Source organism: Mixophyes fleayi, chromosome 3 (genome assembly GCF_038048845.1).
Source record: "Mixophyes fleayi isolate aMixFle1 chromosome 3, aMixFle1.hap1, whole genome shotgun sequence".
NCBI lineage: Eukaryota > Metazoa > Chordata > Amphibia > Anura > Limnodynastidae > Mixophyes > Mixophyes fleayi.
Window position 1 is genome coordinate 120,916,049 of NC_134404.1, and position 13,566 is coordinate 120,929,614.

Here is a 13,566-nt window from a genome sequence, read left to right on the forward strand (position 1 = left end):
TCCAATGCAACATGGTTTTGCCTTACTAACTTTTGCTTAACTTTCCTTAATGAATCAGACCTGTAAACTCCCTAAAGTGGCCTGGCGGGAATGTTAAACACTATGCCATTGTGCTGCCGCCAGGTCACCAAATGTGTTATATTAGTATAATTTAAGGACACGTGTATGTTCATGACATGAAACCTCAGGGGTCTTCAAATATCTTGTTCAACAAAGTTGGAAGTAACACATGCATGTTGGAAACAAATTCTGTGATACTGAACCAAGTATGCCTCTAGCAGTTCCTTTGGCATTGTGACACACAATAATTTCATCATCCTTAATAGCACAAATGTAACAGTGTAAGAAAAAATTAAATAAATCATATTTAGTATACTTTTTTGCTCACATATCAGTACTTACATTTAAAAGAGCTTTAGCAGTTTTATTATATTTAACCTTTATTTATTTTCTGTAGTGCCAACTTTTTACACAATCGGTAGTGACAAATTGTTGCACAATCAGAGCCAATGCAGACCTAGGATCTCATGTGGTCCTTGGCAACATATTGGTATTGGTTTCCGATCGGTATATACCACTCTATTTACTTACCCTATCCATACGAACCACTATACACAGGTCCAGGGCTGCCATAAGAAAATGTGGGTCTCGGTATAAATGAAATAGGCAAGTCCCTTCTCCAGTATGAAATTGCATCAGGGGAATTGATGTGGTCAGTATGTGGGAACAAGTAAAAGTGGAAAAAAAACTATAGTTGTTCTCTGACAAACATCAGTATGTATATCATACATACATCCAACCTTCAATTTTTTGGAGAATGAGAAAACAGCCTGAAAATGCTCACATCACTTGCTCCAAAATGCCACCACATACCCTCAAACCCTCTCTTGCCACAAAATGCACCCACATGCACTCAGAATACCACAAGCTCTCAAGTCCCACATGCCAATCAGACTTCTTCACTTGACCCTCAAAACCTCCCCACATGCCATCAGACTTCCACTAGACATCAGACCTCCACACATGCTCCTTACAAGTTCATCAGACTTTCCCACATGCCCTCAGACCTCCCTACATAACATTTAAATGCACCTTAGACCTTCCTATATGCCATCACACTTACACACATGCCATGAGACGTCCCTACATGCCATTTACATGCCCCTCAGACTTCTCCACATGCCCTCAGATTTCCTCACATACTCAGTGCATGCCAATCAGACCTCCATTTATGCCCCTTACATGCACCTACCATGCCATTAGACCATTTGCTAACACTTAAAGTTGGAGACACCGTATTGTCACTAACAGTCCTGGTGAGATGACTAGATCTGATGCAGCCAGAGCCAGCAAAGATGAGCTGCCTCCATTCTCCTTCCAGCAGCCTCTAACACACTCTCGCTAGTGTTAACAGGACAGGGGCAGGGTGTCTACCGCCAGGGTTTATAATGTCAATTCCTTCCTTTTCATCTATATCAGAAGCTTCAATTGTTCGTGTCATAGCCGGGATAATCGGTGGGCAGCAGGCACCCTAGTCAGTCCAAGGCATTTGTATATGTACCTCCTGTATTTCCCAGATGGCAGCCCTGCATATGCTACTCTAACATCATACACCTACAACATACTTATCACTATAAACAGGTTCCATCGATATCACGCAACATGCACACACTGACATGCCCCCCACTGCCCACCAGTGTTTTCCCTCACATGCCCCCTTGCCCACAAGCTTTTCTCTCACATCCTTTCCTACCCGCCGGCTTTTCTCTCACAGGCCGCCTGCACTGGGTATCACATGACTGCAGCAGGCACATGACGTTAAAGATGATTTAGCTGAAGGGAAACTAGCTACTACCAACGCTCAATCTCAATCACTATCCTTACACTCAGTCTCAAATATGTGAAGCTGAGCACCGGGGTCATATGCTGAGCTCCTCCAATCAGGACTCAGGACACACTCCTCTCACTCAACCTCACATGGTTAAGTCTGTCACTAGAGTAAATATAGTAATCTGTGTCCTTCCAATAACCATCCTGACTGCACAATCTTAACACCATACACACAGTGGAACATAGTCACTCTATTTAGTTTTTATTAAAAATAATCAAAATATGGACTTAACCGTCCAGCGGTGGGTGGCAGGCAAGCAGTTAATCCAGCCCTTTGTACAATGCTTTGCAAAGAATGTTTACCCATTCACATTAGACCCTGCCCCAGTGGAGCTTACAGTCTAAAGTCTCTACCGCCCAAACACTAACATTAACCTACCAGTATGTTTTTGGAAAGAAGCTAGAAAACCCACCATACTTTCTGCTCAAAATTTACAATTATTTTTATGTTACTATGGCACATGGACTACCTGGATTTTATGAGAACAGGACAATGTGTTTTCACACCCTAGATGGAGATACCAGCCATACATATCATCATGCAAGGGACTGCATACTAATTCTTATGATACCATCTTTTAAAGTAAATTGTTGACAATTACTTAAGCTATGTTATAAAATACAAGAAATTATATTATGATCTTAAATGTAATACATTTCAGTGGAATTGCAGGAAAAAATGATGGGTCATATAGACAATATTGTTTAAAAGCAAAATGCATTAAAAACCCTTGTGCTGGCATGTATATTTTACAATACACACAACCGACTATTCATATTACTCAAACAATAAAGTCATACTTACCAACTTTATAAAGTTGGTTTTCCGGGAGCCTGCCGGAGGAGGTGGGCGTGATGGGGGCCGGAGCTCAAAAATGCGCGTCATTTTGGACATCGGGGGCGGGGCCAAAGCCACGATTCACCGGGAATCGCGGCGTTTGGGACCTAATTCTGCCCACTTCGCTAGGAAGTGGGCAGATCCGGGAGATTGCCACACTCTCCCTGGAGTCCGTGAGACTCTCGCAAAATGCGGGAGTCTCCCGGACATTCCGGGAGAGTTGGCAAGTATGAATAAAGTCAATGTGAAATTCTTTTTACATGCTTCAAATTCCATATTTCATTTTCTTCCTTTTGCCTTCTTCTTAAAATCCAAGATGTTGTGCAAACATTTGTGTATCCAAAATATATGGGGAAGAAAATGTAAACATTAATACAATGTAGTGTAGTATTCTGTAAAAATGCACAAAAGCAATGTTTTTTGCAGGGCCTGATGATTCAATATGCTGATTAGGCTGCAGTCTAGGGCTCGAGGCTTTTGGAGGGAGCAAAATTGTGTGGCTATAAACTGAAATTGGAACTTATATATCATTTGTTGGACTAACAGGAGTTTATTTATTAATTTTGCAGATTCTTGTGGCTAGTATCTTCTTTTGGCAAAAACAATAAGGAATGACTACCTATTTTTCGGACTAACTGTTATGAACATTTCAGAAAGACCCTTTGAACTACATTTAGTTAAGAACACTAGTTCCTCATTAGGAACATATTATTTTTCTGACAATTTCAGTCCCTTATTCGAGGGAGGCATCTAGGTGTGTCCTTTATAATCGTAAGTCTTCATTGCGACAAATCGATTACTTGTGTAACTGTTCCGTATGTGTATATATGTGTATATGTTTATATTTTGTTTAAAGAGACTGTAATTACTCTCATACAGGCTGCAGCTTAGAGAAGTTAGCTTCAATATATTGTATACGAGGATTACATGTGTTGCATATGCAGATAACCAATATTTTGACCTGTTTTTGTGTCAAACAGAAATAAAGTGAAAGTAATCTTCTTTTATCTAACCACAATTTTTAAGATGGAGCTGTAGGAGATTAATATTGATCACCAATTACCAAGAAGCCACTTTTTATATTGCACTTAGTCTCCAAATTTTAAATTCTTTTATCTTATCTCCAATGATGGTGTTCTTATTTGCTCTTCAACACAAAAGCCATGTCACCATAAACAGAGAGAGAGAAACTATCTATCATAATACCTTTTTATATACGATAATACACTCAAAGAATTACCACTGTAATGACTTAGAAATAATGCTGATGAGATCCCACAATAATCTCTCCGATATACATCTGCATTTTCTCATACAGGAAATGCAGGTTTGGATCACAGTGTAAGCTCAAAGGGGCCCCAGTATGTCCTTCAAATGTAAGAAGCTGCAGAATGTTGCCCCTCCATGTAAATGGCTAGTGCATAGTGAGGGGACACCGCAGTTACAATAAAGACACTGAATGAGGACATTTATGTCACTAATTCAGTGGTTTATGTGCACCCTAAACCCTTCCGCAATAGGTGGCCCTCTAGGTACTGCTCTGCCCAATTGATTTGTAAATCATCTTTGTAAACTATGCCACCTCATACCCTTCCATGTGTCTTCTGCCTTGGCCCATATTTCAAATCCCTCCCTTGTGTTCCCACGAAATTTATATCCTCAATCATGTGACTCATCCCTGACCCATTAATCTCTTCTCCCACACATCTGACACTTTTGTCTTCCCAAGTCTCTTTTTTGGTATTGTTCAGTCGCATGATTATTTCACTCCCTATACCTCACCTAGACTCCTGCTGAGTTGCTTTGTTTGTTAGGACCATGGACTGAAGACTGTGTAGATTAGATTGCATTGCACAGTGCTACATCAACGTACATAATATTAAAGCCATCTTTTTTTAGACGGTTTTCATACACTGCATATTGCAATTAGCAGGAAGACATGTAGAATGCAAAATAACAGGCAATGTAGATTCAATGCAAAAGAAAGAATTGCAAATAAATAGACACAAATATGCACACCCCCCTTATCTGTTTTCTGCCCCTGGGCTCATATCTTGTATACCCTTCTTATGCATGCCTTCCAACTGTCCCCATTTCAGCAGACAAGACCCAATTTGTGTGCCCCAAAGGAGTGGGTCTTAGGAGAAAGAGTGTGTGGCTTTATATTAAAGTGAGATTGGTGGGATAGAAAGTTTGTGTGGTTGGGTGGATTTTAGGAGAATTGGGGAAGTGGTTTGTTCAGATCAGGGACACTTATTGTGCCCTGATTCTGGCTGGATAAATGTTAAGGGGTATACATATGACTTGTTTCTCTCTCTCTCTCTCTTGTTTGCCCACAACTCCATGTCTGTTGTCTTTGTCTCTTTCCATTGTCTGTTCAACTTCTCTTCCAAGTCAGATGTTACCCTCCTATTCTGCCCCACTGTTCCTCAGCTGACCTTATGTTTGCTAACCCCAATCTATTTTATTGATCCTCAAATTTATTCTCCTACTCTTCATCCACTGAATGTTCCTTATGTACCTTTAATTAAGAAATTGAGTGCATTACTGATCTCTTGCTCCTGAAGTCCCTTATAGTATGTTTGCTGTTTTAACACACAATGGGAATGTTGGTGTTAAGACACAATGGGAACATCAGTGGAAACAATAAATATAATTAATAACACAGGTCTACAACCAAAAAGCTGTTTTCATAATTTTATCTGATTCTTATGTTTTTTGGTGCGCTGAATTCGAAAATGACCACCGTTTTTTTCCTGGGATGTCAGATTTTTTTTTACAATCGAAATGTGCCTTGGTCAAACAGGTAGCTGGAAATTGCTAAATTTCAAATTCATCATACTTGGGGGAAAAAAACTGAACATGGAAAAATAAATTTATTTTCACTGCCAGTGCCAGTGCTCCGAAAGCGAGCCCCTTTGAAGGGGTACAATTCAAAGTGGAAGTGCACAATCACGTATCCCAATCTTCCTTCTGCTATTCGTCCCATTCCCCATGGTCCAAACATCCCTGTGCCTGACCCTCCTACAAACCTGGATGAAGGCAATTGGCCTAACGAGAATGGAACTGTACCTCAGCCTGAAGATGGATCAGGTTCTTCAGATGTTGAAGTTGACGAACCAAAACTTTTCTCGCAAGAGGAACTCAATGATTTGGTGAGAGACCTAGATCTACCTAAGCAATCTGCTGAATTACTTGGTTCTAGACTTAAAAGCAAAAATTTTTTGAGGGAAGGTACATCTTTTGCATGGTACAGACATTGGGAAAAAGACTTTCTGTCTTACTTTTTTCATGAAGTAATTTGGTGTTTTGCTCTGATTTAGAGGGGTTGATGGCTCAGTTCCACATTCAGTATGATTCTTCTGAATGGAGGATTTTCATTGACTCTTCCAAAAGAAGCTTAAAAGCAGTTTTACTTCACAATGGTGGCCGTTATGCATCCATTCCTGTTGCTCATTCGGTGTACTTGAAGGAGACTTATGAGAACTTGGAGTTGCTATTCAAGAAAGTGGGTTATCAAAGCCAAAACTGGCTGGTATGTGGGGATTTAAAAGTATTGTGCATGCTGCTGGGACAACAGGCTGGGTACACCAAATACCCTTGTTTTCTATGTTTATGGGACAGTAGAGACCGACAAAATCACTGGAAGCAAAAAAATTGGCCACCAAGAAGTCTAGTTGTTGGTGAATAGAATGTTCTCAGAGATACATTGGTACCCCCTGAGAAGGTTTTATTACCACCACTCCATATAAAATTAGGATTAATGAAGCAATTTGTTAAGGCACTTCCCAAAGATAGCGCATGCTTCAAGTACTTGGGATCCAAGTTTCCAGGTTTAACGGAGGCAAAACTGAAAGAGTGGGGGTTTTTGTTGGCCCGGATATTAGAAAACTCATATCCGACAAAGACTTCATCAGTTCAATGACTCCAACTCAAAAAGAAGCGTGGGTTGCCTTTACTGTGGTCATAAAAAACTTTTTGGGAAACCAAAAGGACCCAAATTACAAGGAAATGGTGGAGACAATGTTGAAAGCGTTCCACAAGCTTGGTTGCTCCATGAGCTTAAAAGTCCATTTTCTCAACTCACACCTTGACTATTTTCCTGAAAATTTGGGAGCAGTGAGTGAAGAGCAGGGAGAACATTTCCATCAGGATATAAAAGAAATGGAAAGAAGGTATCAAGTTAAATGGAGTGTTACGATGATGGCTGACTACTGCTGGATGTTGTACATGGATCTTCCGGAAGCCACCTACAAGAGGAAAAGCTCAAAAAGAAGTTTAGAGTTTAAAAAAAGACGATTTCACAAGCAATCTACTTCAGTGTGGTGTTAATTTTGTTGTCACCTGTGCAAATGAGTTAATATTTTTCATGTAAATAAAAAATTTGCGTTAAGAGATTTTTTTAAACGATGACCACCTGTTTGTTCGAAAACCTGACGTCCAAGGACAAAGCGGCTGTCATTTTTGGATTCAGGGCACCAAAAAACGTAAGAATCAGTCAACTAAACCAAAACAGCTGTCCAAAAAAATTTTTTGCAGACCTGTGGAATTTTTGGTATCAGGAATTACTAGAGATTAACATTTAAATTGCAAAAATATACTGGAAATAGGAATAATCTATCCATTTGCAATATTCAGGCTTAGAGAACACTTTTCACCTAACTTAAATGAATTGTGACACTAATTAATTGCTAACAAAGGTAATTTATCATTCGCACTCACCCTTGTTAAAGAAAACTTACACAATTCATTCTACTGAATGCATACTGTTGAAATTATAGAGATTACATTAATTCAGGTGCAACAGAAATCAATAAATTCTGTCATTTTGAAATTTCAAGTGTAACTTTGGGGATTCACACAGAGGGTAATAGGAGACTTACTCTATGGTAAAGAATTGTAACTTTGGAGACTAAACATTTGTTAATGCTTTATCACATTATGTTAAGTTTACAATATTTTTAAACTCAACAAAACCCACCAATAAAGGCTCCATACTTTCCAGTATTACAGTATAAGAAAAAAAAAACAGGTTTTCTGCAACATTTGGCCTTTTGTCTTCATCACAATGACTAATTTGTATATGATGATGGTAATAAATATTCAACTTCCTTTTCAAGCTTGCTTAAGCTGCCAAATTTGTGTGAACACTCTCTTGTTCAGGTGGATCTGATAGACTTCCAGTTTTATATATTTTGTATTTAGAATTGTAATATTTAATATATATTCTGATCACAAGCAAATGAAATTTATTTGAAACTAAGTTATCTTGGTTTGAGTTACTGGATAAAAGGTTTGTACCTATTTTCAGACTTAGATGGCCACTTAGACATTATTTGATGTAAAGCTATCCATATACTAAAATAAATTTAATATACATTAATTTACATAATGTTTAAGATATTGTTTTAATTAATTAATTTAGTTCCCATTGTCCACCTACTGTTTTAGATCCATCGTTGTGTCACCAATGAGGATCACTACTTACAGTAGCTTTGATGAAAAATAGTAGTTCTTTTATAAAAACTTTAACCATGTCACACATTCTTTGTATTGCATGTCAGAGTTATCATTATATTTTAATTACAATGTGTCACAAAATCTGTGACACCTTACAATCAACAACATATGATACTAAACTTAACATTAGGTACATAGGTACAAATCCCGGCCTTCCTACCTGTTATGTCCCTGTCCTATTATTAACATTGGATCAATCTGATTTTTAGTGGCCATTTGGTGGCCCTACCATGGTTAGTCAGAGACTGAAAGGTGTCTTTTCTCTTCACAGTACATTTTTTCTCCTCAGCAATGAAAAATATACTGTATAAATAAGAAATTGAGAAAGAAACAATTGATTTTAAATAAGGCTGGTGGGGAAACCTATGGAGGATTTACATATTGGATTTATTTATTTTGAAGAACAGGATTTACCTGAAGAGGGAATCAACCGTAAAGGGTACTTTTAATGCATTCTGCTTTGTAACTTGACCACCAAATTTGTGATGTGGACAGTGGATGGGGTGTAGGTCAGTGCACCACAGAGCCTCCAGCCTCCAGTGAGTTATAGCTGTTCCTAGGCAGAAGCCACTATAGTGACTCATTACTCTACAAAATTTGGGTAGATTATTAATATCTACAGTGTAATCCTTGGTGTCCATTGAGGTCAGTTTATGCTGACTTTACTTTGATTGTTTACATTTTTCTATTTCAACAGTTCATTACATGTCCAGGATGTTGCCTTGATATCCATATTAATTTCTCAAGAGGGCATGGTGCACTCCTATCTGCTGATTTTAGCCATTGTTCTCCAACACAGTTCCAGCAAAGAAAAGCTCCTTAATAGTGTAAATCAGTGACAAAAGAGCTGTAGGCTTCCATAATTATGAGAGCTGATTTAATAATAAAAAGGTATGCAGTACAACAACCTAATAACAGGCCTGCCCTGAGAATCTCACCCATGTATACACTGCATAGGTGACATGAGGCAAAGATGGATGAATATGTTTATACTGCACCTGTTTATTGTAAATAAACTCCAGAACTTCCAACTGGGAAACAGCAACAACATAACAGTAAACACTAAATGCACATGAAGGCTACCCCATGCTCAAGCTTATTCCTATCGGCAACAGTGACATAGTAGCATTGGCCTTCTCATTGACTTGGTCAAAAAAACAGTAGGTTGCAAATATCTGTCTAAAGTGGCAACACATACATTAGACTCATAAAAATAGTTTTCCAGGGTAATGACATGTGGGCAGAAGCCTATTGATCTGTGGACTTTGACTTATCATTCAACCATATTTTTTATGTTTGTGACATGATTAATGCTTTGAACTATTCACAAAGAGCCCTCAATGTACACTGCAAAACACCTTGGATTTGTACAAGTGCATCTGAATTAATCAATTAATCAAGTTGCATGCCTACTTTCTCCACTTTAGGTCTACCCCCTTTAACCAAAATCAACTTTTATTTTTTCTCTCCTAATATACTTCTGAGTTTAGCCTAATTTAATTGGTTTAACGTAATCATGTGTATCCAAATAATTTTATTACATTCCTTGCATTGTGCCTAAAAATGTGCTTTCCATCAAAGTGCAACATGGAAGCACAAGATTGGTACCATTAAAAGAATAGAATGAACCTTGACAAAGATTAACTTAATTGAAATGCGTTGGTAATGGTGAGCTAATGTGTGAAGCAGTTGTCTTCTTACCCAGAGAACTGTGAAGCACATGCTGGCACCCTGGGTATCCGTCTTGAAGGGTTTGTGTATTCATGCTCATTTACCATTTTGTTGTGGTGAGAACCCATCTGCAAATGTGTCGGATATTGAATAACAGAAATATGTTTTGATGTAATTTTTCCAGTATTGTTTCTCGTAATAAAGCAAGTTTTAATTTTTACACTTTATAAGCATTATTCCATTTTTAAATGGTAAAAGGCACCAATATTGTTGGATAAAAGTGTCACAGCTAATTTACACTATATGATTTGCGATATAATAAAGTCAAGTATATGAAACAACTATGATGTGTTTTTTCATTTCATTGCATATAACAATGGATTTCTAAAATATCTTGGAGGAATTTCATCTGAACAAAGAACACTGTGAACTTACACAAGATAATTATTTCACAACAGAATCATGACAGATTGGAAACATTTCTTTTCGTTTGTATTATAATTTATTGTTTGCTATTTTACACAAGGTGAATTGTATATGAAGAAAAATTGATCAAAACAAACGACATTTGATCAGGCACACAAGCTTCCACCTGCTTTGTTGTTTGTAGACCTGTTTTGAGCAAGATTGCCTATTTCCACTCCGGAACATCAGGAGCATCTAAGCTGGCAATTTGTGGTATCACCATCACCATACAGCGTTACTAATTCCGCAGCACTGTACAGAGAACTGACTCACATCAGTCCCTGCCCCATTGGAGCTTACAGTCTAAATTCCGTAACACACACACAGACTAAGAGCGACTAAGGTCAATTTAATAGTCGCCAATTAACCTACTAGTATGTTTTTGGCACTCTCTACATCAGCAGTGGCCAGTGTGCTAGATTTTGAGGGCCTCACATGAAGTCTCAGGCTACTACATTTTCTTTTTAATTTGCATAGTGATTTGAACAATGAGCAGTTATTGACCTCTACTGCTGGCTCTTTTATTTCCTCTCTACCTTTTTAAATGCATGTCATTAAATATTAACTCATAAACAATAAAAAGGACAATTGTATCCAGTTAGAAAAAACAATGTAGTGATTAAACCGTACAGTTCTATGAAAACCTGGGACAGTCCCTGGGAATTTAGTACAGTTGGCAACTATGGTCCAATAATATTCAAATTAGCACTAATAGAGAGGCTGTGCTGCAAGGGAAAGATTGTTTTGCATACGTATTGGTAGATACAAATTGATCCATACTGGAAAACATACCTAATTGCACAGTGAGGATTAACTATGATTTCCTAATACAAATATCCTTTTATTATACCAATGCTAACAAAATACTTCAGTGTATGTTCCTTTAGTTTATTAGTAACTTCATTCATTCTCTGAGAATAATAAAGTCAGTTATCAGGAATTAAACAAACAGTGGTATTGAACTGACATAGTCAGTTTGGAGGCCCTGAGAATTAGGTCAGAGCAAAAATGGATATGCTATTGACTCTCTTTACTTGAGAGGCTTGAAAAATTGTAACTGGTTTGAATTTAACCGGTTTGTGGCCAGGAGCATATTGTGCTACAGTCGTCAATACACTCCATTCTGAACAGCAATTTGCGTTCAAGGTTTGCAGTTTGATTATGAAAGAAATTGAAAAAATGAATATTACACAAAGCTCCCGAATTTGACATCCAAAGAAAGGAAGGCCCTACGAGATTTACAACAAGATGAGTCCTTTATAATTAAACCTGCAGATAAAGGGAAAAGGGGAATTGTGCTTCTCAATAAATCTGCTTACATTACAGAAGCCTCCAATTTGCTACAGGATCCACACACATACCAACGTCTAAGATATGACCACACCAGTAAATATAAGGAACTCTTCAGTAAACTTCTCAAATGTGGCCTTGAAAAAGGCATCTTCACTAAGAAGGATTTTGACTTCATATATATTAAACACCTAGTAATTCCGGTCTTTTACCATTTGGCCACGATTCACAAGAATGTACACAATCCACCGGGGCTTCCAATTATTTCCGGAATAAATTTACTTACTGCTAACTTATCGCAATAGATTTTTTTATTACAAATATACATGAAATCACAACCCTCATACCTTTAAGACACAAAACAGATACTACAGAATCTACAGAATGTGACTTAGCAAGATGACTATTGACTGGTCACTAGCAACAATCGCTATACATGGTGATTTATCACTCCCAAGCCATTGCCAGTATTAACTACTATCTCCAATGAGATCAGAATAATAATCCAGAACAAATTGGTTTTATTCTAGATAGATTTCATTTCACACTTAAACACAACTATTTTTGACTTCAGGATCAATTTAAACTGCAAATTAGAGGACCAGCCATGGGGACCAGGTTTGCTCAGAGTTATGCTAACCTCTTTATGAGTAAGTGGGAGGACGAATCCATCTGGTCCACCATGGCATCGGAGCAAACCTGGTCCTATGACGAAGATATATAGATGACATCTATCTCATTTGGCAAGGAGAAGAACAGTCTTTCCTCGATTTCAACACTCAGTTAAATGACAATCCATACCACTGGAAGGTCACTACCAAGCACAGTAGAACAGAGATTGATTTTTGGATTTGTTCATATACATACACAGTGGCCAATTAGAAACTAAGATGCATTACAAGCAGGTAGATGTAAACAGTTATATCTTTGTCACTAGCAATCATTATTCCCAATGGCTCCTTAACATCCCAATAGGTCAGTTCAAAAGAATTAGAAGAAGCTGTTCAACCATCAATAATTATAGAGTAGAAGGCAGACATTTAAAAACACAATTTGAGGAAAGGCTGTACAATCAAGGTACACTGTATACGGCATTCACAACAATAGAAAATAGGATAGAAAAGAACTCCTCAGATATAAAGATAAATAAAGAGATACAGAAGCAAAAGGACAAGTATACTTTATAACTAATTACAGCAATTCGGCTGCTAGAATTAAAATAATCATTAGGAACAAGGGGGAGATCCTCTTACAAGATGAGGATCTCAAAAAAATTTTACCCACTCAACCCAGTATAGATTTGAAAACCAGATTAGTTAAAAATCACTTTAGACCTAAGCAACAGATTTAACAGGTTCTCTCAACTAGTTAGGTACCTGAAGGTTTCTGTTGCTCTGGCCACTCTGTAGGATGTTTATTCTCCAACCATATCAGAACAAAGTCCATCACTGAGATCACTTCATCCCATACAGGTCAGATTTACAAGATCAGGGACTTTCTGACCTGCAACACAAGAGACGTGATTTATTTGTTACAGTGCCCGTGTAAGCTTCAGTACGTGAGGCGTACTATTAGACTCTTCAAAACCCATATAGGAGAACATGTACGGAATATAAAAAAAATAGATTAGACACACACAGCGTGTCGCATCATTATAAACAAACACATAATCAAGATCCCTCTACTTTGCAATCCAATGCCATACAAAAGATACAGAGAAATCGGAGGGGAGGTCACTTCTACAAGACCATCAATACCATAGAAACCAGGTTTATATATGAGCTTAAAATTCTAACACCTATGGGCCTTAATATAGATTTTGAAATCCAGAGCTGTATATAGGAACATACTCTGAGTGTCAAATCCCTATAAAGGTGTGCCGAGCTGCAGTT